At 40.7% G+C, this 26,275-nt stretch overlaps 1 long non-coding RNA gene across 2 annotated transcripts; it reads left to right on the forward strand.

Moving 5' to 3' along the window:
- The first annotated feature begins 4,269 nt into the window (after positions 1-4,269).
- Positions 4,270-8,568, forward strand: LOC139417214 (uncharacterized). Of its 2 annotated transcripts, none has more exons than XR_011635167.1 (4): positions 4,270-4,481; positions 5,060-5,303; positions 5,405-5,501; positions 8,354-8,568. It is a non-coding gene; the product is annotated as an uncharacterized lncRNA (long non-coding RNA). The 2 variants fall into 2 exon arrangements; XR_011635168.1 differs by lacking the exon at positions 4,270-4,481 and adding an exon at positions 4,506-4,824.
- Positions 8,569-26,275: the final 17,707 nt, after the last annotated feature.

Raw genomic sequence — 26,275 nt, forward strand, 5'->3', positions numbered from 1 at the left:
TATGGAAAAGTTTGGTCTTACTGATATATGGAGAGAGAGGTTTCCGGCCGAAAGATCATTCACTTGGAGTAACAAAACAGGCTCCAGACAATCCAGAATAGATTTTTGGCTTATATCCAAATGTATTGATAGTGAGTGTGTTACTACAAATATTTGTACTACTCCCCTCACAGACCATAAGGCTATTTACATTGATATCAAAAATATTTACCCCTGATACGAACCTTGGTAGAGCATCCTACTGGAAGCTAAATAGCTCATTATTAAATAATGATATAGTTACATTTGAGGTTAACGATCTGCTCTCACACTTTTGGGAAAAGGCTTGTGAAGAAAAATCTTATTGCAAGAACTGGGAGCTCTTTAAATTTGAGGTGTTCAAATACCTTAGAAAATATGGTAGTAATCTTGCTAAGACCAGAAGAGCTGAGGAGGAAAAGGTGATCATTAAGATAACTTCCCTTTCTCAGAGGTCCCCAGCTGACCTCTTGGGGGAGGAGAAGATGGAACTAATTGAGTTACAAAATAAACTGGATAATATATATAGATTAAAAGCAGAAGGAGCCTTTATTAGATCTCGGAAAAAAATGGATTGAGGAGGGAGAACAGAATTCATCCTATTTCTTTAGACTTGAGAAATTTCACTCTAAAATAACACTATCCATAAGTTAAACATTGATGGTGTTATTACAGATGACCAAAAAAAAAAATTAATCGCTAAATACTGCAGCAATTTTTACAGAAAATTGTATAGCTCTACGTACTGTCAGGAATCCACAGATGTGTTTTTTAACTCACTGAATAATGTTCACTCTATCAGTGATATAGAATATAAACAGTGTGATGAACCCATCAAAGTTGAAGAGATTATAGAGTCTATCAAACATCTAAAGAACAATAAATCACCAGGTGTTGATGGAATTACATCAGAATTTTACAAATTATTTTCTGAACAAGTAGCTCCCTTCCTATTTGAAGTCTTTTTAGAGAGTATTAAAAACAATGTTCTCCCTCCTACAATGAGTCAGGGGTTAATAACATTGATACCTAAACCCCAAAAAGAAGTGCTGCTCATCGATAACTGGCGTCCAATTTGTCTTCTTAATAATGACTATAAGATATTAGCCTCACTACTTGCAAAAATAATTAAAGAAGTCCTGGATGCAATCATTGATGAAACACAGTCTGGCTTCATGAGGAACAGACATATTTCTAACAATGTCAGACTAGTATTAGACGTACTTGACTACTCAGACCTAATAACTGAGGATCGCTTCATACTATTTTTAGATTTTTATAAAGCATTTGACACAGTAGAGCATCAGTTTCTCTTCCACTCCCTTGAGAGACTTGGCTTTGGGGATTTTTTCTGTAAGGCTATTAAGACTCTCTATGCAAATGGTAACAGCTCTATCAAATTGAAATATGGCACCTCACCTAGATTTGAGTTAAAGAGAGGAATTAGGCAAGGTTGTCCTATCTCTCCGTACCTGTTTTTATTAATCACCCAACTTCTTGCAAATTCTTTAAATAATAGTCCTGTACAAGGTATCTCCATAGCTGGTAAAGAAATTATTATAAGCCAGCTGGCTGACGATACTACACTTTTTCTGAAAGACGCTAACCAAATTCCCATATCGATCAATGTGATACAATACTATTCCAAAGCGTCTGGTCTATATCTTAACATTAAGAAATGTGAACTCATGGTTGTCAAAGATTGTGTGACACCTTCATATTATGGTATTCCAGTAAAAGAAGAACTTACATATTTAGGCATAGCCATTACAAAGGATCAGAAGTCTAGAGGCTTTCTAAATTTTAACCCTCTTATTAAAAAAACCCAGAAGAAACTAAATCAATGGCTACAGAGGGACCTATCTTTAAAAGGTAGAGTCCTAATAACCAAGGCTGAAGGTATCTCTAGACTAACATATGGTGCGCTATCTTTATATCTTGACCGTAAAATAAGCAAGGAGATAGACCAGATGCTTTTCAACTTTCTTTGGAGAAACCGTACCCATTACATTAGGACAACTGTTGTAATGAACACTTATGAGAATGGAGGACTGAATTTTCTGGATTTTACTACTTTAAATAATACTTTTAAGATCAATTGGATAAAACAATTTCTAAGAAGACCCACTTCTATCTGGAATTTTATTCCTCATCATGTCTTCTCTACTTTTGGAGGCCTTAACTTCATGTTGTTTTGAAATTATAATATTGACAAAGTTCCAGTGAAACTTTCTGCTTTTCATCGGCAGGTTTTCTTGTCATGGTCCTTAATTTATAAACACAATTTTGCTCCACACATATATTATATATGGAATAATCGGGATATATTGTATAAAAATACCTCTCTGTTTTTAGAATATTGGTTCCGAAATAATATCCTATTGGTGAGCCAACTGGTAAATGCAGAGGGTATTTTACTCAGTTATAAAGAATTCTTATCACTTTACAAGGTCCCTGTAACACCTAAAGATTTTGCAATTGTTTTAGATGCCATTCCCTCAGGTGTTGCTCTATTATTCAGGAACGTGTCAAGACCTGACCCTCAGAGCCTACCTCCTATTGACCCTGTTGACTCATCAGTAGGAAAGATTTGTTTCTCTTTTGGTCCATTCAACAACAGAGCGATACGAACCTTGTTTCAGCAGGATGTTGTATCTATACCTTATGTCATGCCTTATTGGAATGGATTCATTGATAATATCTGTTGGAAAAAAGTTTGGATGTTGCCACACACATACCTACTTGTTAACAAAATTAAGGAAGTTTCCTTTAAAATTATTCATAAATATTATCCTGCCAACCACTATATGAAGAAGTTTAAGGAAAACATAAACTCAAATTGCTCCTTTTGTAATGACCACCCAGAAACAGTTGTGCATCTTTTTTGGCATTGTATGCATGTAAGAAAACTGTGGCAAGACATCAGTAGGTTTATAATTGAACACATTTATGAAGATTTTACACTATTGTGGAGAGATGTACTGTTTGGATTCTTTACATACAATAGAAATAAGCGGAATCATTTTTATGTAATTAATTTCATTATTCTTTTGGCCAAATTTCATATACACAAATGTACATTTACAAACAGAAAACCACATTTTCGTACCCTACAAAAAGAAATTGAACTGTATTTTAAGACAGTTAAATGCTCTACTAACAAAAAAGCTGTTAGAATTGTAAGTATATGCATGTCCCTTAAGGTCCTTGTGTAATTGTAATGTGATATTGTACCCCCTAGCTCGATTGTCTATTGTTTGTAATCTATGTATGCTTGTGTTCCCTCATGTGCTTTATGTATTGATTTGAAATTAATAAAAAATAAATAAAAATTAAATAAAAAAAGAGCCAGCAGTAATTTCAGCAAATCATTGTTGGCTGACTGCAGCAGCAGTACGGTTCGACGAGCCAAACCCAATGAATATAGTTGGTCACGAATGTTTGATCTTGAACAGAACTTACAACATCAATCAACATGTCTCAGTCAAAATTGTACAGAAAATAATGGGAGTCTGTACCTGAACAAATGTCAAATCATATTTTTCGCTGAGATGGCCAGTCAATTTGAGTAACGATATTGTGGATTCTACGCAATGACGCAGTTTTACGTTATCACGCAATAACATCACAACGTCATTTAGCAACAAATCAACCTGCCTCTCGCAATTTACCCAGAAAATGAGTTGACAACACTGCGACTGGAGTGTAACTGTAAAATGGCGCTCAGTGAAATCTGAGTGGAAAAGAAAAGGGAATGTAATAAAAGAGCACAGAGACCATTTGTGGCTCCAATGCACAAGAATAACGCTTCTACGGGCGTGTCCATCCAAACAGTCAAGTTGGATGGAAGAAGGTAAAGGCAGGGAGGGGAGTTAGCTGCAGTTAACGTTACAGTATCTGGAATACTAAACTAACTAGTTATTCTATCCCCCGTATTATATATTTTTTGTACTTTCATTGACTTGCCATCTTCTATTTGCTCAAGAGCTGCACATTATTTTGTAGGCAGTTAACGTTAGTCAGCACCAGTAACCCACCTTTAACGCTACAGTAGTAACTAGCTAATGCAAATGTGTCATTTGTTCATTATCAATGACAATATGAACAATGGTTTTAATCCTGTTAAATTTGACATCGTTTAATCTGGTGTTCTCCCAAATTGACCTACGTGCTCGAGCAAAGAAACAAGCAAGACTTTCCAGTCGAGCGCATGCCCTACCTGTTAGTAGTTGTTCCGAGTGGTGGTTTAATTCCTATGACTAGAAAAACACCGAGCTTCTGAGGCATTCGCTGAATCCCGACCACCCAGGCCATCAAATATAACCCTTTAGTTTCTGATGTGTAACGTTCCTGGATTCAACCACTGACAAAGTCCTGAGGGGCGTTCAGTTCACTTCCACGTTTGCTACGTTGCATGACGGTTTGTACTGAACCATGCACACAGTTCTTCAACAGCGTTTGCGGTACGTTTGGTGAGCATGGCGAGGTGTGACAATTTAAAATCGTGCTGCACGGTAATATCTTGCATGTGCATTTCCCTGTGGATATATTTTTTTACATCGACTCTTTTTGGAATTAGCACAGCAAACATCTACTTGGAATCATTTGTTATATTAGCTTTGCTGCAAGGACTTTTGTTTAAACGTTCCCTCCTTTGCAACAGACCAAATGTTTTGCAACAGAGTTCGGCTAATGAATACACCCCTGGCCGTACAGTACCGTTTCGGTTTAATTCAACGTTGCACACTGTTCTGTCATACTGAAAGCAACACTTGCTGAACAGGAATCTAGATCCTACTATCTTCAGTGAGTGGACGGCCACAATAGTTAACATTTTCCTCAGCAAATATTATTGATCTAAAACTTTATTTTCCATCCAAAACTGAAGCATGTTTCTTGTGAACCGACCAAATCTGACTAGCTGTGTACCACAACCCCATTGATGTACAGCCATTGTAACGTATGCCTTCATGACAGTAAGTCATTAACGGCAGGGTTATGGTACAATACTAATTGACATGCATCTTGTTTGTCACCTTAGAGTAGCGAATAGTATGGAAGGCTTGTTTGAGGAGCTAGTGAGGCTGAAGGTCCACAGTGTCCCAGTATCGGATGAAGGAGTTCCTGGAGTCCCTGTCCAACAAGAGCTCAGAGGCACTGCAGGAGTTCAACCAGCAAGCAGGTGTTATCACTACAACCACCACCATGGTTTACCAGCAGGGGGTCAACTGCATCTACACAGACAGCACCGAGGTGGCTGGGTCACTGCTGGAACTGTCTGTCTGGTAAGAGACTGAGGGCAGGAAAGACAAGGTACAGTTAGTGAAAGACAATATGGAGTTGTTGACATTATCCATATTATAACCACATTGTGCTCTACCTTCAGCAACAGCAGGTACAGGTGTCCCAGCAGAAGGTGATGTCATGACAGCAGCAGCTCTCGCCCCATATGACCACAGCCGCAAGGCCAAGACATAATACAGGTCAGGACTTTTTCCTCGTTCTCCTTTCTCTCCCTTCTTTCTCCCTCATCATTCTGTCTCTGTCTGTCTCACTGCCACTCTCCTAAAAATGAGTGGCAATTATTAAAGTGCATTCAGAAAGTATTCAGACACCCTTGATTTATTCCAGATTGTTACGTTACAGCCTTATTCTAAAATTGATCAAATATTTTTTTCCTCCTCAATCTATACACTACCACATTATGACAAAGCAAATACAGGTTTAGACTTTTGCAAAAAAAAAAAAGTAAGTCACATTTACCCTTTACCCATTAGTACTTTATTGCAGCGATTACAGCCTTGAGTCTTCTTGGGTATGACCATACAAGCTTGGCACACCTATTTTGGGGGATTTTCTCCCATTTCTCTCTGCAGATCCTCTCAAGCTGTCAGGTTGGATGGGGAGCATCGCTGCACAGCTATTTTCAGGTCTCTCCAGAGATGTTAGATCAGGTTTAAGTCTGGGCTCTGGCTGGGCCACTCAAGGACATTCAGAGACTTGTCCCGAAGCTACTCCTGTGTTGTCCTGGCTGTGTGCTTAGGGTCGTTCTTCTGTTAGGTGAACCGTCGCCGCAGTTGGAGGTCCTGAGTGCTCTGGAGCAGGTTTCCATCAAGGATATTGCTGTACTTTGCTCAATTCATCTTTCCCTTGATCCTAACTAATCTCCCAGTCCCTGCCGTTGAAAAACATCCCCACAGATGCCGCCACCACCATGCTTCACCATAGAGATGGTGCCTTTAGGTTGGACATTGGGCATTCAGGCCAAAGAGTTCAATCTTGGTTTCATCAGACTAGAGAATCTTGTTTCTCATGGTCTGAGAGTCTTTAGGTGCCTTTTGGCAAACTCCCAAGTGGACTGTTGTGCCTTTTACTGAGGAGTGGCTTCTGTCTCGCCATTCTACCAGAAAGGCCTGATTGGTGGAGTGCACCAATCAATTTTTTGTAAAAACACTTTACTTTGTCATTATGGGGTAATGTGTGTAGATTAAGATTTTAATTATTTGATCCATTTTAGAATAGGGCTGTAACGTAACAATATCTGTAAAAAGTCGAGGGGTCTGAATACTTTCCGAATGCACTGTATTTCTAGATATTTTTTTGTTAACCAGTCTTGCTCACTGCTACTTGTTTCTCTTTGTCATGATTATGCTTCTGCATTTTCTTCCTTTTTTTTTTCTTTCACTTTCATAATTGTTTTCCTTACCTGAGTATTGCCCAGCCGTGAACAGGTATATGGAGTCACCTGAAAGTTCACACTCAGGATGTACTTTCCTCTCTGTTTTTCCTGCCAGCTTTGCATTATCTGGGATGACCTCATTGAGCTGGCTGGAGGCACAGTGAATAATGCTCAGGCCATAGTGCCCTCCTTAACAACTATCACCACAGTGGCAGTGAATGACTTGCAGACCTTTGGCCCCTCTGACCAGGGTTGTGTTCAATTGGAGCAAATGGGAGAAAACACTTTGAAAATGGAAGAGGTGCCACATGAATTTGTCATTTAGGAACACTGACTTTGGTTTTCTGTTTGAAAATGTTTCTTTTAAGATAGGCTTACAGTCATGGTTGACAAACCACTTTTTACATTGGTTTGTCAACCATTGGTCTCAGCCATTGGTCCAGCTAGGCAGGGTAGTAATACTGTGCTGTCTACGGGACAGCCCCTCGGAAACACAGACACACTCACTATCAACACAACCACACACACTATCAACACTCTACCACACACACAACAGACAGACGATTAAACTTGGAATTAGCCTAAATCTGTCGACCAATGGCTGAGACTAATGGTGTTACATTAAAATAGATGACGATCTCGGCCTCACCTGTCGTAAGTGAATGATGGTGATGAAATAATCTGGACCCCGTTTACGAGACACTGTGGTAACCTTTACCACTCCATACTCAGTACTCGTCACACAGCACCTGGAGTAACATGATCTAACTAATAGAAGTAGAGAAATGACTGCATGCTGTGGTAGCGGAATCAGAATTCTTTAGGTAACATTGATAAATAAGATGTTTTATCAATGTTCATAAGTATGCTTATGTGGGAAAAGTTACTTGGGCCCCAGAGAGGGCTTGTCTTGTTATGGGAATGTGTCTGTAACTATTACTTGTCCCCTCTGAGGTTGCCTTTCTCTTGATTTAGTATATGGCATAGGAGGCTCACTGTCTCTGTGAGCTTGTCCAGGAGGGGTTGTATTTTTGTTGGGAGTGTCTAGAATTGACAATTGATATATGCCATTGGATGAGGTAAAGTTTTGGTTCTAAGTGGTACCAAGAACGAGATAAGAACTTAGTTTAGGAGACCAAACTGAACGATAATTTATAGCCAATGCTGTCTGGCTATGTGTGTCTTTGCTATAAATGATCTCAGGTGCCATTATGTAAGCACTCTCAGAGAATTAATTTATGGACTCTGAATTGATCTGAGAGTCACAGGGCTATGGTGAAGCTCATATAATTAAAGATGGACTTTATGATAACTCTGACTTGTGTGTGGTTTGCTCTCTCATGATTTGGTAATACAGGAAATTTCCACGACAATGCACAGCAGGAAATGTGACACTTCTGACACATTTTGCTAGATACACCCATACTCTGTGCAGCACCCAAATCAAGTGGCAAGAATATGCTTATGAAGATCTTCCTAAATTCATGGGCAGCATTCTGAGCAATGTGAAACCAGAAGAACTATGCACGTCTATTGGTCGAACTTGATGCTGTGAATGTAATCAACATATTACCCATGACGATTTTCTACATTTTGATTATTGTTCAGTGTCCAATCACCATCAAATCCCTCACTCACCATGTCCTTCTGTTTCAGGGGGGTCACCATGAAGATGATCCTAACATTCTGCTCCCACACCATCCTCCAGAAGTCAGCCATGGTGCTGTGCAAAGGACCCTGGCTACAGATTAAGTCTGGCTCTGTACAGCCCCCTGAAAAGCAAACCGCTGACTTGATGAATGGATATATGGACAGACAGAGTACTTACAGGGACATAACTAGCGTTGATATAGCTTCACTCTACAGTGGTAATCTGAAATCACAGGGACTGTTATTAATCAACGTGATCAGAAAGTGGGAAGCATTACCGGACATGGGAGAGATGTGAAGGATGTGTTCATGTACTTAGATACAGCAGGTTATATAGTCATGGTAATTACACTCCTATTACTCAGGGGCAGCATGTGGTGGTGCTATGATATGGTGTGTGCTTTGATACTCTCAAGGCAATATGTAGGGGTATCTGTTCTCTCTGTTAGCCTTCCAGGTCTCCAGCCCTGGTAGTGAGTTCTTTACCATCATCCAGCTCCTGAAGAATAAACAGCTAATGGGACACTATGAAACAGCCACAGCAGACACTGCACAAAGACTCCAAAGCACAATCATGTACTGTATGGTGTGGTCTCACAAGACTGATGGCCTAGATTAGTGAGTTTGGTTTACCTCAAACCGCCCTTGGCAGCAAGTGATTGAAAGCACAGGTGGAATTCCTGTAGTATATGTGCCCGTGAAAGCACCCTTATTCGATGTGGAAATATGGCAACAGTCTTCAGCCGATTAAAACATGTTATTTTAACAACTCTTTAAATTGAGCTCCAATTTTCCTCAAAGTGGTGTTTTTACAAGTGACTACAATCATAATGTTCTTAATTCCATCATTCCATGCTTCTGGGTTGGACTTGAGAAAACAACAATAGGCTAAAACACTTCACTAACAGCATTCAGTTACTGTATATCAACTAATGAAAGGTTACTTTTCTCTTCCATATTTTAGCAGATGCTCTTATCCAGAGCAATTACGGTTAAGTGCCTTGCACATCAACATATTTTTCACCTAGTTGGCCTCAGGGATTCGAACCTTTCGGTTACTGGCCCAATGCTCTTAACCGCTCCGCTACCTGCCACCCATACCATTTCACAAAGACTCAAGTTATTATATCCACTCCTTCAGTGAGTTTCAGAGTTCCTCACCTCATGTTTGTTAGGGGTGCAGAGATTAGGCAAAGCTTCCTTTGGCAACCAAGAACGGAAGTATAGTGTAGAGGGAGCCAGGCTGGTGAGGTGGTGTTGGGTAGTTTTTAAAAGAAATGTGATCAGATGATCACAAAGCCAAATCCCCCACCCACCCCTGCTAGCTAAAGAGGAATTTGGACACACAGTGGCTCTCACACACACAAGGATTTGAACACCAACCTGAGAACACTATAAAAACCTGCATCAACAGGTCTACAACTCAAAACACAGGTAAAGCACAGAGTGAGCAACCCCAGCCTAGTGTTCCTTATTAGTTAGTATCACCTTTGTAAGTGCTCCTTTGAGTGAGAAAGAGTTTAGAGAGCAACGGGGGCTCTTCCCATCGATGTGTTATGTCCTGTCAAGTTGTCAGTCTCCCAATTATCCAAGCCACCACATTTTATTCTCTCAATTCAAAGGGCTTTATTGGCATAGGAAACATACCTGTGCCTTGCGAAAGTATTCGGCCCCCTTGAACTTTGCGACCTTTTGCCACAGTTCAGGCTTCAAACATATAGATATAAAACTGTATTTTTTTGTGAAGAATCAACAACAAGTGGGACACAATCATGAAGTGGAACGACATTTATTGGATATTTCAAACCTTTTTAACAAATCAAAAACGGAGAAATTGGGCGTGCAAAATTATTCAGCACCCTTAAGTTAATACTTTGTAGCGCCACCTTTTGCTGCGATTACAGCTGTAAGTCGCTTGGGGTATGTCTCTAGCAGTTTTGCACATCGAGAGACTGACATTTTTTCCCATTCCTCCTTGCAAAACAGCTCGAGCTCAGTGAGGTTGGATGGAGAGCATTTGTGAACAGCAGTTTTCAGTTCTTTCCACAGATTCTCAGTTGGATTCAGGTCTGGACTTTGACTTGGCCATTCTAACACCTGGATATGTTTATTTTTGAACCATTCCATTGTAGATTTTGCTTTATGTTTTGGATCATTGTCTTGTTGGAAGACAAATCTCCGTCCCAGTCTCAGGTCTTTTGCAGACTCCATCGGGTTTTCTTCCAGAATGGTCCGGTATTTGGCTCCATCCATCTTCCCATCAATTTTAACCATCTTCCCTGTCCCTGCTGAAGAAAAGCAGGCCCAAACCATGATGCTGCCACCACCATGTTTGACAGTGGGGATGGTGTGTTCAGGGTGATGAGCTGTGTTGCTTTTACGCCAAACATAACGTTTTGCATTGTTGCCAAAAAGTTCAATTTTGGTTTCATCTGACCAGAGCACCTTCTTCCACATGTTTGGTGTGTCTCCCAGGTGGGTTGTGGCAAACTTTAAACAACACTTTTTATGGATATCTTTAAGAAATGGCTTTCTTCTTGCCACTCTTCCATAAAGGCCAGATTTGTGCAATATACGACTGATTGTTGTCCTATGGACAGAGTCTCCCACCTCAGCTGTAGATCTCTGCAGTTAATCCAGAGTGATCATGGGCCTCTTGGCTGCATCTCTGATCAGTCTTCTACTTGTATGAGCTGAAAGTTTAGAGGGACGGCCAGGTCTTGGTAGATTTGCAGTGGTCTGATACTCCTTCCATTTCAATATTATCGCTTGCACAGTGCTCCTTGGGATGTTTAAAGCTTGGGAAATCTTTTTGTATCCAAATCCGGCTTTAAACTTCTTCACAACAGTATCTCGGACCTGCCTGGTGTGTTCCTTGTTCTTCATGATGCTCTCTGCGCTTTTAACGGACCTCTGAGACTATCACAGTGCAGGTGCATTTATACGGAGACTTGATTACACACAGGTGGATTGTATTTATCATCATTAGTCATTTAGGTCAACATTGGATCATTCAGAGATCCTCACTGAACTTCTGGAGAGAGTTTGCTGCACTGAAAGGAAAGGGGCTGAAAAGTTTGAAATATCCAATAAATGTCGTTCCACTTCATGATTGTGTCCCACTTGTTGTTGATTCTTCACAAAAAAATACAGTTTTATATCTTTATTGTTTGAAGCCTGAAATGTGGCAAAAGGTCGCAAAGTTCAAGGGGGCCGAATACTTTCGCAAGGCACTGCATGTTTACATTGCCAACGCAAGTGAATAGATAGTAAGCAAAAGTGAAATAAACAATAAAAAATTAACTGTAAACATTACACTCACAAAGGTTTCAGAGAAATAGAGACATTTCAAATGTCATTGTGGCCATGTACAGTGTTATAACGATAAGTTATAGTACAAAAGAGAAAATAAATAAACATAAAGATGGGTAGTATTTACAATGGTGTTTGTTTTTCACTGGTTGCCCTTGTGGCAACAGGTCACAAATCCTGCTGCTGTGATTTCACATCATGGTATTTCACCCAATTGATATGGGAGTTTATCAAAACTGGATTTGTTAAAAAAAAATGTGGGTCTGTGTAATCTGAGGGAAATATGTGTCTCTAATATGGTCATACATCTGGCAGGTTAGGATGTGCAGCTCAACTTTGCACCTCCTTTTGTGGGCAGTGAGCACATGTCTTCTCTTGAGAGCCAGGTCTGCCTACAGTGGCCTCTCAATAGCAAGGCTATGCTCTCTCTCTCTCTCTCTCTCTCTCTCTGAAAAGTGGGAGGGAGAGAGGTATGGGTGGAGATGGAGACTAAAGGGGCAGAAAGAAATAAGCAAATAAGTAAGGAATGTGTCTGTGGATAATGTGTTTATTTGCTATTAATTAAGATTTGTTTGAATGCTGCCACACGTTGCTCATGAATGGTACCTATAAAATGTAGTAATACACAGCTGTGTACCTTAAAACCTTAGGTAACCTGGCCAGCTGCATACCACCATGTACCCTACTGCTGGCTTGCCTCAAACTAACCAGGGTTGGTCCTGGTTGGTCCCTGGATGGGAGACCAGATGATGCAGGTAGTGGTGTTGGAGGGCCAGTAGGATGCCCTGTTTCCTCTGGTCTAAAACAAATAATATCCCAGGGCAGTGAATGGGGCTATGGCCCTGTGTAGGGTGCTTTCTTTGGATGGGATGTTAAATGGGTGTCCTGACTCTCTGTGGTCACTAAAGATCCCATGGCACTTATTGTAGGGGTGGTAACCCTGGTGTCCTGGCTACATTCTCGGTTCTCAGTCAACTTACCTGGTAATTTAAGGGTTACTTGTTTTATCACTTCAATCAAGAGAGGACAGATACCACTGGTCTAAGCAATAGTTTATCAATTAGATATGTATATCACATACAAATACCAAAACAACTTTTTTAAATTATGTAACAAGTGTAAATAACATGACAAATATTTTGTTCCTGTTGTGAAGTTGATTTTATTTTTGTTTCATACTGTGAACATTGTTTATTGAGTCCATGAATATAATTAGAGGGTCATTAGTCCATAGAATTATCATTAGTTCTAATTCTAGACATACACATTCTAATGCTAGGTAGTCAAGGTTACAGCATCTCAACAATTTTCAAATCTGCATCTCATTCTAGCAGGGAAAGTGTCCGTGCCATGAATGAATAGAAGACTCCCTCGTGATAATGAAACAATTTAAACATACAACAATTTAAACATACCATACCGTGTGTACCTAATAATAATTTGACCTAAGATTTGTGGGGGAGTTTCTTCTTAGAACCTGTGCTCTTCCAACATAGACCTCAAAATGGATCAGCAGAGAAAGAGCAAAAGGTCATATAAGCCACAGTCTTATGTAAGTATTGAGTTACCGTTATCCCTATGATTATTGCGATGTCCTATTTCTTCATGGTTTGACAACATGTCCAATATATTCAAAAGCATTACAGCTAAATTGTATTTATTTTTGTATGTTGTGTCAGTAGTTACCTAACTGGAATTTAAAAACCAAGTCAAGAACCAAGAACGGGAGGGGGACAAGGTTTCCGAGACCAAGTCAAAACCGAGACCAGAAAAATGCGTGTCCAATTCAAGACCATGATTGTAATTCTCTCAAATCACCACCATAATAAGCGTTCAAAATGTCCAGTATTTCCATGTTCATATTTCAGAAGGCCATATGGATTCTTTAGACATTCAGAATAGTTTTTTTTTTAATGGGAAAATAGTAATAATTTGTAGTGGCTCTAACAGAAACATAATGGGGAACAAAGGGCCTTCTATGCCTTCAGAGAAGTGTTTATGATTTATAAAATGATGATTATAATAATAATTATATAATTATTTTCAATGATGTTCTGATTTAGTATTTTCAGTTTTTGTTGGAAAGGAAAGGGTTAACACTGAAGAGAAAAAAATATCCAATCAGGATTTTTCTTTGTTGGTCTCTGGTGAGATAAATCTAGCTAGCTATGTCAGCCATTGTCTAGGTAGGCCATCAGAAGCTAGATAAAGGCATCTGCCATTCAACTGTATTAGGGCCAAATTTTGAAGTGACAATGGAATAAACCAATCACATTTTGACTTAATGGGGGTGTCACGCGGGACTAGGTGTGTGTGCAGGAATCAGATGCAGAGAGAGAGTAACGGAGTAAAGTGCTTTACTATTGCACACCAAACTGATAAGCCCAATACAATACAGGGCGCAGGACACTATACCAGACAACCCAAAACCACAGGGTGTCCAGTATAGAAAATAAAATACACCACAACCTTCACACGTAACAAAAGACAATCCCGCACAAAACAAGGGCGGGTCAAACTACTACATATAGGGAAGCTAATGAAACCAAAATACACACAGGTGAAACTAATAAGACAAAACCAACAGACAAACGAAAAAGGGATCGGTAGCGGCTAGTAGGACGGTGACTACGACCGCCGAGCACCGCCCGAACAGGCAGGGGAGCCAACTTCGGCGGAAGTCGTGACAGTGGGACCGTTTTTACAAAAACGAATGGAAACTTCTGCCTTCTTGAAGACCAACAGGTCACTGCGCAGTAATTTTCTTAAGGTCTAGCTAGCTAGCTTTGTTGTTGGCTAGTTTGCAGCGACTGCAGCAGGTGTTATCAAAGATGATGTTGTTGCTCATTTGTTAGCTTCTCCCTTTTCAAGAATACCTTTCAACAAAAAGTTAAGTTGCAAATGATCATCAACCGCTTTTCTCCCCAATTTTGTTGTATCCAATTGGTAGTTACAGTCTTGTCTCATCACTGCCGCTCCCGTACGGATTCGGGAGAGGCGACGGGTCGAGAGCCATGCGTCCTCCAAAACAACTCAACCAAGCCGCACTGCTTCTTGACACAATGCCTGCTTAACCCGAAAGCCAGCCACACCAATGTGTCGGAGGAAACACTTTACACCTGGCGACCGTGTCAGCGTGCACTGCGCCCTAAGCCAGGAGACGCTCTAAGCCAGGAGACGCTGGGCCAATTGTGCGCCGCTCAATGTGTCTCCCGGTTGTTGCATTTAGTGGAACTGAAAGCATTTAGGCACATTAAATCTTATTAAAACGTTTCCATATAACCCCCTGGAAGAATGACACTTAAAAAAAAAAATCTGACAAGCAACCACTTAGATATGGCCATTTTCACCTTTTCATAAATTCTTAGAAGGTTTGGGAATTACGTATTAACGCATTTGTGAAAATTCTATAGTAATATAGAGTGGGAAAGCAGCCGTGCGTTTGGACAATTAATAGACACTGCAATAAATAAAACTGAATAAAGAAATCTGTCAATGTCCAGGACCTGAGTCTACACAGACCGGTGCACTATAGCCAACCAGAGCACCAGTTTACAAAAAGCTATTTGCCACATGGGCTTGCCATCTTTAACTTTGAACTGCACTGGGTGTTTACAACACATTCACCAAAAGCCACAAAATATCCCTGAATAGATTTCTGCAAATATGTAAACACCTCGGGAGTCCTCTTACATTTGGGAACTTTACAGTCCTATTGACTAAACCATGAAAAGGTAGGCTTTCCCCCAGCTATGCACAACAACAAGATCAACAACTAATGCTAGCCAGAGCAAGATGAGCTTAAAATCTAACGAAGGAATAGTAGATAAACCCTCTCAAACTGTTTCAGTTAGTTGGCCATCATAATTGCACTCATGGGGAACTGTAGCCTCCTCGTCCTTCTGCAGCTTGCCTGTCAATGCATAATTGACCCAACCAAGCACCCAAGGTAACTTGCTTGCTAGCTAGTTGCAGACACAAATGAAAGAACATCTCACTCTGACCATTTCATTCACCATAGCAGAGCTGGTTAGGCTGTTTACATGTTATCTAGAGCATTCTTTACTAACTATAAAACATGTGTCTACGTTTACTGAGTGTTTGTAAATTCATCAGTTGTTCTGTGCTCTGGCACACTTCAGAGAAATCAGAGTAGATAGCCAGAGGGAATTTGCGATCGCAAGAGATATGTCAACTGGATAACAGTCGTTCAAGTTCTTGCTAGCTAACCAAATGACACCTGCATCTCTAGCTGTGTATAGCCACCAAAAAACAATATGAGGGGGAAAAGTCAGTCCCTCACCCACTCCTCCAATGGCATGCTATGACATCCTCCTAGCAGCTAGCTAGCTAACGTTAGGCTATGTGTTTTTAGATTGCTTAAATATATTCGCTAGCCAATTAGCCACGTTTGATTGACTTGTGATCATTGCCCTTGCTAGTTTGATTGTATTGACATTCCCAGCCTTAGTTACATTCAGCCGTTTTTGTCCAGAATATTGAGTCATTGAAACTGAAACAGTGCATTCCGAATGGAGGCAACAAACAATGTACCAGGCCAGCTGTGATTTACAACCTGATAACAATATTTTTTGCACTCCCGAGACATGTATTGGTGAATTATATTAATCGGGCATTGAACTGCATCCATCTATTCTGCCAACAATGCCTTATTGTACCTGATGGAATGATGAGTCAAATATAACCTATTTGTAAAACCTCAAAGATAGTTTTGTAGCATAAACTGGGAATGTAATAGTCTGTTTGTTTCATATCTGCAAAGTAGTTAAATCGCTGTCAATTCCACTTTAAACTTTTTTTGTGTGCTAAATGTGAAATGTTTTTTTTGCAATGGGCAGTAATAGTTGTAAATTCTTATAATTTGGACCTACTGGCTTATTATGTCCGAGTTTATGGTCTGCTTATCCTTTAACATCGGCCCTATGCAGTGGTGTAGTGATGCCTGAAGAAGTGGGTATTTTATTTTTTACATTTTATTTCACCTTTATTTAACCAGGTAGGTCAGTTGAGAACAAAGTTCTCATTTACGACTGTGACCTGGCCAAGATAAAGCAAAGCAGTGTGACACAAACAACAACACATGAACAAACATACAGTCAATAACACAAAATAAAAATCTATATACAGTGTGTGCAAATGTAGTAAGTAAGATTAGGGAAGTAAGGCAATAAATAGGCCATAGTGGCAAAATAATTACAATTTAGCATTAACACTGGAGCGATAGATGTGCAGATGATGATATGCAAGTAGTGATACTGGGGTGCAAAAGAGCAAAATAACAATATTGGGATGAGGTAGTTGGGTGGGCTATTTACAGATGGGCTGTGTACAGGTGCAGTAATCGGTAAGCTGCTCTGACAGTTGGTGCTTAAAGTTAGTGAGGGAGATATGTCTCCAGCTTCAGTGATTTTTGCAATTCGTTCCAGTCATTGGCAGCAGAGAACCGGAAGGAAAAGCGGTCAAAGGGGGTGTTGGCTTTGGGGATGACCAGTGAAATATACCTGATGGAGCGTGTGCTACAGGAAGGTGTTGCTATGGTGACCAGTGAGCTGAGATAAGGTGGGGCTTTACTTAGTAGAGACTTATAGATGACCTGCAGCCAGTGGGTTTGGCAATGAATATGTAGCGAGGGCCAGCCAACGAGAGCATACATGTCGCAGTGGTGGGTAGTATATAGCGCTTTGGTGACAAGCGGATGGCACTGTGATAGACTACATCCAATTTGCTGAGTAGAGTGTTGGAGGCTATTTTGTAAATGACATCGCCAAAGTCAAGGATCGGTAGGATAGTCAGTTTTACGAGGTTATGTTTGGCAGCATGAGTGAAGGAAGCTATGTTGGGTAGCCAGGTGGAAAGCATGGCCAGCCATAGAAAAATGCTTATTGAAATTCTCAAATAGATTTAGGGCATAATGTACAGACAAGGGTATGGTAGGATGTGAGTATAGTGGAGGTAAACCTAGGGATTGAGTGAAGATGAGAGAGGTTCCATCTCTGGAGGCACCAGTTAAGCCAGGTGAGGTCTCCGCAAGTGTGGGGGGTGAGACAGAAGAGCTATCTAAGGCATGTTGAGCGGGACTGGGGGCTCTACAGTGAAATAAAACAATAAGAACTTCCCGAAACAGCAGTAGACAAGGCATATTGACATTAGAGAGAGGCATAAAGCAATCACAGGAGTTGATCGGCAGAGCTAAGACAACAACGGGTAAATGGCGATGAATGGGCAGAGACGGTCAGTTAGGTACACACAGGGCATGAGTTTGAGGCTAGGTAACCTCTAATTTTTCTAAAAAGTTCACACATGGCCCGCCCAGTAAAGGAAAGGCTTCCTGTTTGAAAAATTCAATGTTTTTTGGAAAGGCATCCTGTGTGAAAAATCTTTTACAAATTGTATTTTGTAAAAAATTTTTTTTAAAGTTTTCGAATAGATTTGTCAGATTTTAACAAAAAAAATATTTTTAATTAAATTGAAAAAATACACTATTTTAATAGGCATCAGTAGGGATTAAGAAGTGAGTATACGCAATGCCCACTGAAAAAAAAGTGTATACGGTTTATACCTGCGGATAGCCTCCACTACACCACTGGCCCTTTGTGTTTTATAAAAAGTGCACTCACACATGAGTGTGCTGGTATTATGGTTGCTGTCCTTTCAGAATCACCAACCTGTCACACACTGAAGGCCTATATGTTTGCCACTGCGCAAATGTCTATAACAGGCTGTTAAAACGTAGGGCTGCAATCCCGTTAACGGGATCGATATGGCAACAGCCAGTAAAAGTGCAGGGCGCCAAATTCAAAACAACAGAAATCTCATAATTAAAATGTATTTTATACCATTTTAAAGGTAATCTTGTTGTTAATCCCACCACAGTGTTCAATTTCAAATAGGCTTTACAGCGAAAGCACCACAAACAATTATGTTAGGTCACCACCAACTCACAGAAAAACAAAGCCATTTTTACAAGTTGCGTTTATATTTTTGTTCAGTGTATGTTTGAGTTATAGTTTTATATAAAGAAACAATGGTGAAACATATTCCCATCATATAACTGAACTGTCAAGTCATTGCCATGTTCCCATCATCACCCACCTGTTGGCCTCTTGCCACATCATTTTACAGAAATACTCATCATAAATGTCAATGAAAATACAATTGTTAGACATGGAAATATAGATATACCTCTCCTTAATGCAACCGCTGTGTCATATTTCCAAAAAACTTTACGGAAAAAGCAAACCATGTAATAATCTGAGAACATGTGAGTCCTCACTGTCCGAGGCAGAGGCAAGACCAGGCACACATGAATCCAACCTTCGAGACACTCACTATGTGTACTACAACACTGTCTGGACCACTATTGGAAGGATACAATAGCATTTTCCCACAAGAAATTCCATAGTTTGGTGTTTTGTTGGTGGTGGTAGAAAACACTGTCTCACTCTAGAATATCCCTTATTTGGTCCATTGGGTTGATATCTGGTGACTGTGACAGCCATGACATATGGTTTACATCATTTTAATGTCCATCACACCAGTCAGTGACTACTCATGCCCTGTGGATGGGGGCATTGTCATCCTTTTGTGGCATAGCCATGGTAGCCCACCCAACATTTTTATACATGACCCTAAGCATGATGGGATGTTAATTGCTTAATTAACTCAGGAACCTCAGGCTGTGTGAATGCACCTGCTCTCTATATACTTTGTATCCCTGTTATAAACAGGTCAATGTTGTGTGCAAGAATCCCGACTTTGTGAGGTGTTCCTCCAGTCTTACTTCCAAATGACTGGAAAGTCAACTAGATAGGTTCAACAGTGCCAACATGTCGAAGGAACATACTGACTAATAACCAAATGAATAACCATTTATTATACATGGCTTTGCATCATTAGACAAATGACCTAGGAAGAGCTCACAGTGACAAGAAGCAGAGGTCCTCTGGGGACAGGATCGTCCTTCCGTCCAGTCTAAAGGATGAGGGTGGACAGGCATCACACATGAAAGTGTGTGAAGAGGTGCAGGAAGAAAATGCAGAGGCTGTGAAAACCCCATCTGTCTGTGAACTACTGGTAAGAGATCACTGCTACCCATGCCTTTGTTTGACTGCCTGTGTATAGATGAGTTCTGACCAGCTGACTCTGACAGATTCTTCAGGATATTGAGGACTTGGAGGAGTCTACTGTAAAGGAAAGTCCAGTTCCTCCAAAGGACACTGAAGATACAGATAAGGCTTCAACCGAGGGCCAACAACTGGTAATAAAGCTGTGTTTTTATCAATTGAATTTGACCAGAACTGCCCAGTCTGCGCTGCATCAGTATATTTGATTTGATTTGATTTGATTTGATTTGACCCAAAATGTCTGCACAGACCCAGGTAGAGGAACACAACCCTGACATCCTCCTACCTCACCCTGTTGATGCCCTGGAGAATGCCTATGTGAACACCCCCCCTGTTTGTGAACCACTGGTAAGAGATCAGTGCCACACATTTGTGTTACTGTCTGTCTGAATATGGAGAATGGAGCTCTGACCTACACACTCTCTAAATATGATAAACAGATTATTGAGGACTTGGAGGACTCTCCTGACAAGGAATATCCAGCTCCCCGAAAGACTGAGGATGTAGAATGTGCTTCAGCACAGGGCCAAGAACAGGTAAAATACCCATGATATTTGTGCCTGTGTGTGTGTGTGTGCGTGCATAATCATTTTCCAACAACATTTGATCAAAATTGCCTTTCTCTACTTGTCACTATGTTTGACCTTCAAAGATCCAGGTAGATAAGGACCGAGATAAGGACAAAGACCATGATATGCCCCTCCCTTGCTGCTTAGATAACCTGAAGAAGCGCTTCTACCAGAGCAGGGACCGCCAGATCAGGGAAAGACACTAAGCCCAGTTCAGAGCAGAGACCCTGAGGGTGGCCCACCAAGGGATAGTTGTCCTGCAACGTGACCTGGAGCTGGAGCTGGAGCGGGTTAGAGAGGGCCTAGAGGATAGACGGCAGCGCAGAGAGAGGGACCATTACACTCTGGCCCAAGTGAAGAGAGAGAGACAGAAAAAGAGAGAAGAGCAGATAAAAGGATGGATGGAAAAGTCGATGATAGGGAGGGAAGAGGAGAGCCAGGGGGAAGAAGGTGAGGAAGAGGGGGAGACAGAGGAAGAGGAGAAAGAGGGAGAGGAGGAAAGTGAAAAGGAAGAGGAGTGTGAGGATGAAGAGGGTGATACAGAGGGAGCGGAAGAGAAGGAGAAAGAGGAGAAGGTGGAGGAGGGAGACAGGGAGGGGAGTGAAGAGGAGAGTGAGGAGGATGAAGAGAGCGAGGAGGAGGAGGAGGAGAATGGCATAGAGACTATCTGCAAGGAGGTGAAGATGCAGATGCACTTGATCAAGGGCGACATTGAGCATGATATGAAGAATGACTATGAGCAGAACAAGAATAGGGAAGTCCAGGACCGGAAGATGTTGACCACCCTGCTGCAGTGCTTGGAGTCAGTCTACCAGACACGCACTGAGGAGATACTGGGCAAGATAGACATGCTGTGGGACATCATGATCAACAACATGCTCCAGGACCTCCATGGAAGGAGAACAGCCCAGAAGTCAGTGTCTGCCCAGACTGCGCAGTATCTCCACTTCCGCCACTTCCGTCTGGCCCCCATTACCCCTCTGACTGAAGCGGGCAGGAGGCTCCTCAAGGGATGGGCAAGAGGCCAACAGGTGGGTGATGATGGGAACATGGCGATGACTTGACAGTTCAGTTATATGATGGGAATATGTTTCAACATTGTTTCTTCATATAAAACTATAACTCAAACATACACTGAACATAAATATAAACACAACTTGTGCTTGGTCCCATATTTCATGAGCTGAACTAAAATATCCCCAACATTTTCCATACGCACTTTCCATACCCATTGTTGTGCCCTTCATCCGCCGCCATCACCTCATGATTCAGCATGATAATGCACTGCCCCATTTCGTAAGGATCTGCACACAATTCCCGGAAGCTGAAAATGGTCCAGTTCTTCCAAGCTCTGGATCGACGCGTACGACACCGGGTTCCAGTTCCCGACAATATCCAACATTCCACAGGCCACAATCAACAGCCTGATCAATTCTATGCAAAGGATATACAGTTGAAGTCGGAAGTTCACATACACTTAGGTTGGAGTCATTAAAACTTGTTTTTCAACCACTCCTCAAATTTCTTGTCAACAAACTATAGTTTTGTCAAGTCAACAATTGTTTACAGACAGATTATTTAACTTATAATTCAATGTATCACAATTCCAGAAGTTACCATACACTAAGTTGAAATTTCCAGAAAATGATGTCATGGCTTTAGAAGCTTCTGAAAGGCTAATTGACATAATTTGAGTCAATTGGAGGTGTACCTGTGGATGTATTTCAAGGTCTACCTTCAAACTCAGTGCCTCTTTGCTTGACATCATGGGAAAATCAAAAGAAATCAGCCAAGACCTCAGGAAAAAAATTGCAGACCTCCACAAGTCTGGTTCACCCTTAGGAGCAATTTCCAAATGCCTGAAGGAACCACGTTCATCTGTACAAACAATAGCACGCAAGTCTAAACACCATGGGACCACGCAGCTGTCATACTCCTCAGGAAGGATATGCGTTCTGTCTCCTAGAGATGAACGTACATTGGTGCGAAAAGGGCAAATCAATCCCAGAACAACAGCAAAGGACCCTGTGAAGACGCTGGAGGAAACAGGTATCTATATCCACAGTAAAACAAGTCATATATCGATATAACTTGAAAAGCCGCTCTGCAAGGAAGAAGCCACTGCTCCAAAACTGTCATAAAAAATTCAGACTACGGTTTGCAACTGCACATGGGGACAAAGATCGTACTTTTTGGAGACACTGTATGTCCTCTGGTCCGATTAAACAAAAATAGAACTGTTTGGCCATAATGACCATCATTATGTTTGGAGGAAAAAGGAGAGGCTTGCAAGCTGAAGAGATACCATCCCAACCGTGAAGCACGGGGGTGGCAGCATCATGTTGTGGGGGTGCTTTGTTGCAGGAGGGACTGGTGCACTTCACAAAATTAAAAATACGTGGATATATTGAAGCAACATTTCAAGTCAGGAAGTCAGGAAGTTAAAGCTTGGTTGCAAATGGGTCTTCCAAATGGACAATGACCCCAAGCATACTTCCAAAGTTGTGGCAAACTGGCTTAAGGACAACAAAGTCAAGGCATTGGAATGGCCATCACAAAGCCCTGACCTCAATCCTATAGACATTTTGTGGGCAGAACTGAAAAAGCGTGTGTGAGCAAGGAGGCCTACAAACCTGACTCTGTTACACCAGCTCTGTCAAGAGGAATGGGCCAAAATTCACCCAACTTATTACGGGAAGTTTGTGGAAGGCTACCCAAAACATTTGACCCAAGTTAAACAATTTAAAGGCAATGCTACCAAATACTAATTGAGTGTATGTAAACTTCTGACCCACTGGGAATGTGATGAAATAAATAAAAGCTGAAATAAATTGTTCTCTCTACTATTATTCTGACATTTTGCATTCTTAAAATAAAATGGTGATCCTAACTGACCTAAGACAGGGAATTTTTACTAGGATGGATTACATGTCAGGAATTGTGAAAAACTGTGTTTGGCTAAGGTGTATGTAAACTTTATGACACTGCATGATGCAAATGGTGGTCACACCAGATACTAACTGGTTTTCTGATCCACACCCCTACCTTAAAAAAAAAGCGTTATCTGTGACCAACAGATGCATATCTGTATTCTCAGTCATGTGAAATTATATGAAGTGATGAAATGAAGATTGGGGCCTAACGAATTGATTTCAATTGACTGATTTACTTATAATGTGTGAACTGTAAATCAGTCGAATGTTAGAAATTGTTGAATGTTGCATTTATATTTTTGTTCAGTATAGTTACATAGGTAGTGTATGTTACAACTTAGACATCTAGGTGTCAGTCACTACAATAACCTCCATCTACCAATCTTAGGATGACGAGGCAAAGAAGACTGGCAAAGGGAAAAAGAAGAAGAAAAAGAAGAAGACACAGAGAGAACACGTGAAGGATGAGGAGAAAGACAGTCAGGTGCTGCAGAAGGAGGAAATGGTGGAAAGTAAGCCAGAAGAGAATAAAAAGTCAGGGTAAGTGCAGTAATGAATTGATGGATGAATGAGAGCCAGAGAGCGAGAGAGAAAAATAATGTTGGTTATCATAAGTATATGATGAATGGAATATATTGCCTATGTACAGTATGTTGTCTATATATGGTAACTATATTGTATTTTAAATCACAGGTTTCTCCAATTGCTGCTGCTCAAACTGACATGCATTCAATGATGACAAAATATTTAGAAAAAATAAAGTTTGAAACCAGCTTGATTTTGTTTTTGATTTTGATAATCTTTGGTTTATCCATCTGGGTTTCACCCAATGATTGCATATAAACTCTGGATTACTGATACTATGTATTGGCCAATGAGAGGCTTTAAAGCCACCGGTCAGCCATATTGGTACTCCCCAGAAGAAGCAGTCCTCCATATGAATGAATGGAATTATACAGTATTTCAATTAAATGTTCTGAAGACACATTTATTGATGTAGTGGGAACAGTAACAGAACTTTAAAAAATATATACTTAAAGGAAAATGTTAATATAGTTTAAATTATATAATACAATTTTAAAGTGTGCATTAATGTGTCTGTACTAGAATAAAACTGGCAAAAACAAATGTAGATGTTAATAAATTGATTTTTATAGCTTCCAAAATAAAATAAAACACAGTGGAGGAGTGCCAAGTAGGAGGTGTGGTGGCTTCAACACAGCGCCTCCTGTTAGGTATCTAGTAGTAGTGCATTCTGAGAGTATTGAGACCCCTTCACTTTTTCCACATTTTGTTACGTTACCGCCTTATTTTAAAATGGATTTAAAAAATCAATCAATCAATACAATATACCCCAGTAGAAAGAAGAAGAGGAGGAAGGGAAGCACTGCTAAGGTACACAATAGTATATTTTGGTAGATAGAAGGTGCTCTTTGGTAAAAGGGGTAAATTGGTTATCCAAAAGAAAGGAGGACCAAGGCACTCTTCATATAAGTAATTTAAATGCCTTTATTTGTATGGCATGTTCAATGGAAACAAAGTTTTTAAAATCCGATGCGTTTTGGCTGCATGGCCTTCCTCAGGGAGTACAAAGAAATTATAATACAATGTCCTCTTTTGAACAGCGTTTTCCAATCGGCCCTAATTTGAAGAGGGAGTGGTTACAAAATTGATTGGACAACACCTAGTAAGTAATACAAAACACATTAAAAAGTGAAATTCTGAAGATATGTTATCAAAAAATTCAACTCCAAGCTAGAAGCATCAGAACGCCTTGAAAGGTAGTTCTGACCTTAAATATGACTGGGAAAAGTGCCAAGAATAGGAGAGCCATCTATTCCATAATACACTAGAACACAGCAAACATAGCTGAGGGCAATAGAGCAAAATGTCCACTCGATGACAGCAAATGGACCTATCACAACCCTACAGGAAAGGTGAGAAATCCATATCTTCATTTAAACCAGGCATTTTTTTATATTATGTTGCTTTACAACCTCAAATTAAAATACATTTTTGGGGGGTTTGAATCATTTGATTTACACAACATGCCTACCACTTTCAAGATGCAAAATATTTTTTATTGTGAAATAAGACAAAAAAACGGATAACTTGAACGTGCATAATTATTCACCCCCCCCCCCCCCCCCAAGTCAATAATTTGTAGAGCCACCTTTGGCATCAATTACAGCTGCAAGTATCTTGGGCTATGTCTCTTTAATCTTGGCACATCTAGCCACTGGGATTTTTGCCCATTCTTCAAGGCAAAACTGCTCCAGCTCCTTCAAGTTGGATGGGTTCCGCTGGTGTACAGCAATCTTTAAGTCATACCACAGATTCTCAATTGGATTGAGGTCTGGGCTTTGACTAGGCCATTCCAAGACATTTAAATGTTTCCCCTTAAACCATTCGAGTGTTGCTTTAGCAGTATGTTCATGGTCATTGTCCTGCTGGAAGGTGAACCTCTGTCCCAGTCTCAAATCTCTGGAAGACTGAAACAGGTTTCCCTCAACAATTGCCCTGTATTTAGCGCCATCCATCATTCCTTCAATTCTGTCCAGTTTCCCAGTCCCTGCCGATGGAAAACATCCCCAAAGCATGATGCTGCCACCACCATGCTGGTGTTCTCGGGGTGATGAGAGGTATTGGGTTTGCGCCAGACATGTTGTTTCCCATATTGTTTTGCCAAAAAGCTTAATTTTAGTCTCATTTGACCAGAGTACCTTCTTCCATATGTTTGGTGAGTCTCCCATATGCCTTTTAGCGAACACCAAACGTGTTTGCTTATTTTTTTCTCTAAGCAATGGCTTTTTTTCTGGCCACTCTTCCGTAAAGCCCAGCTCTGTGGAGTGTACGGCTTAAAGTGGTCATATGGACAGATACTCCAATCTCTGCTGTGGAGCTTTGCACCTCCTTCAGGTCTCCTTCTGGTCTCTTTGTTGCCTCTCTGATTAATTGCCTGGTCTGTGA

The sequence above is a fragment of the Oncorhynchus clarkii genome, chromosome 9 (genome assembly GCF_045791955.1).
Source record: "Oncorhynchus clarkii lewisi isolate Uvic-CL-2024 chromosome 9, UVic_Ocla_1.0, whole genome shotgun sequence".
Taxonomy (NCBI): Eukaryota; Metazoa; Chordata; class Actinopteri; order Salmoniformes; family Salmonidae; genus Oncorhynchus; species Oncorhynchus clarkii.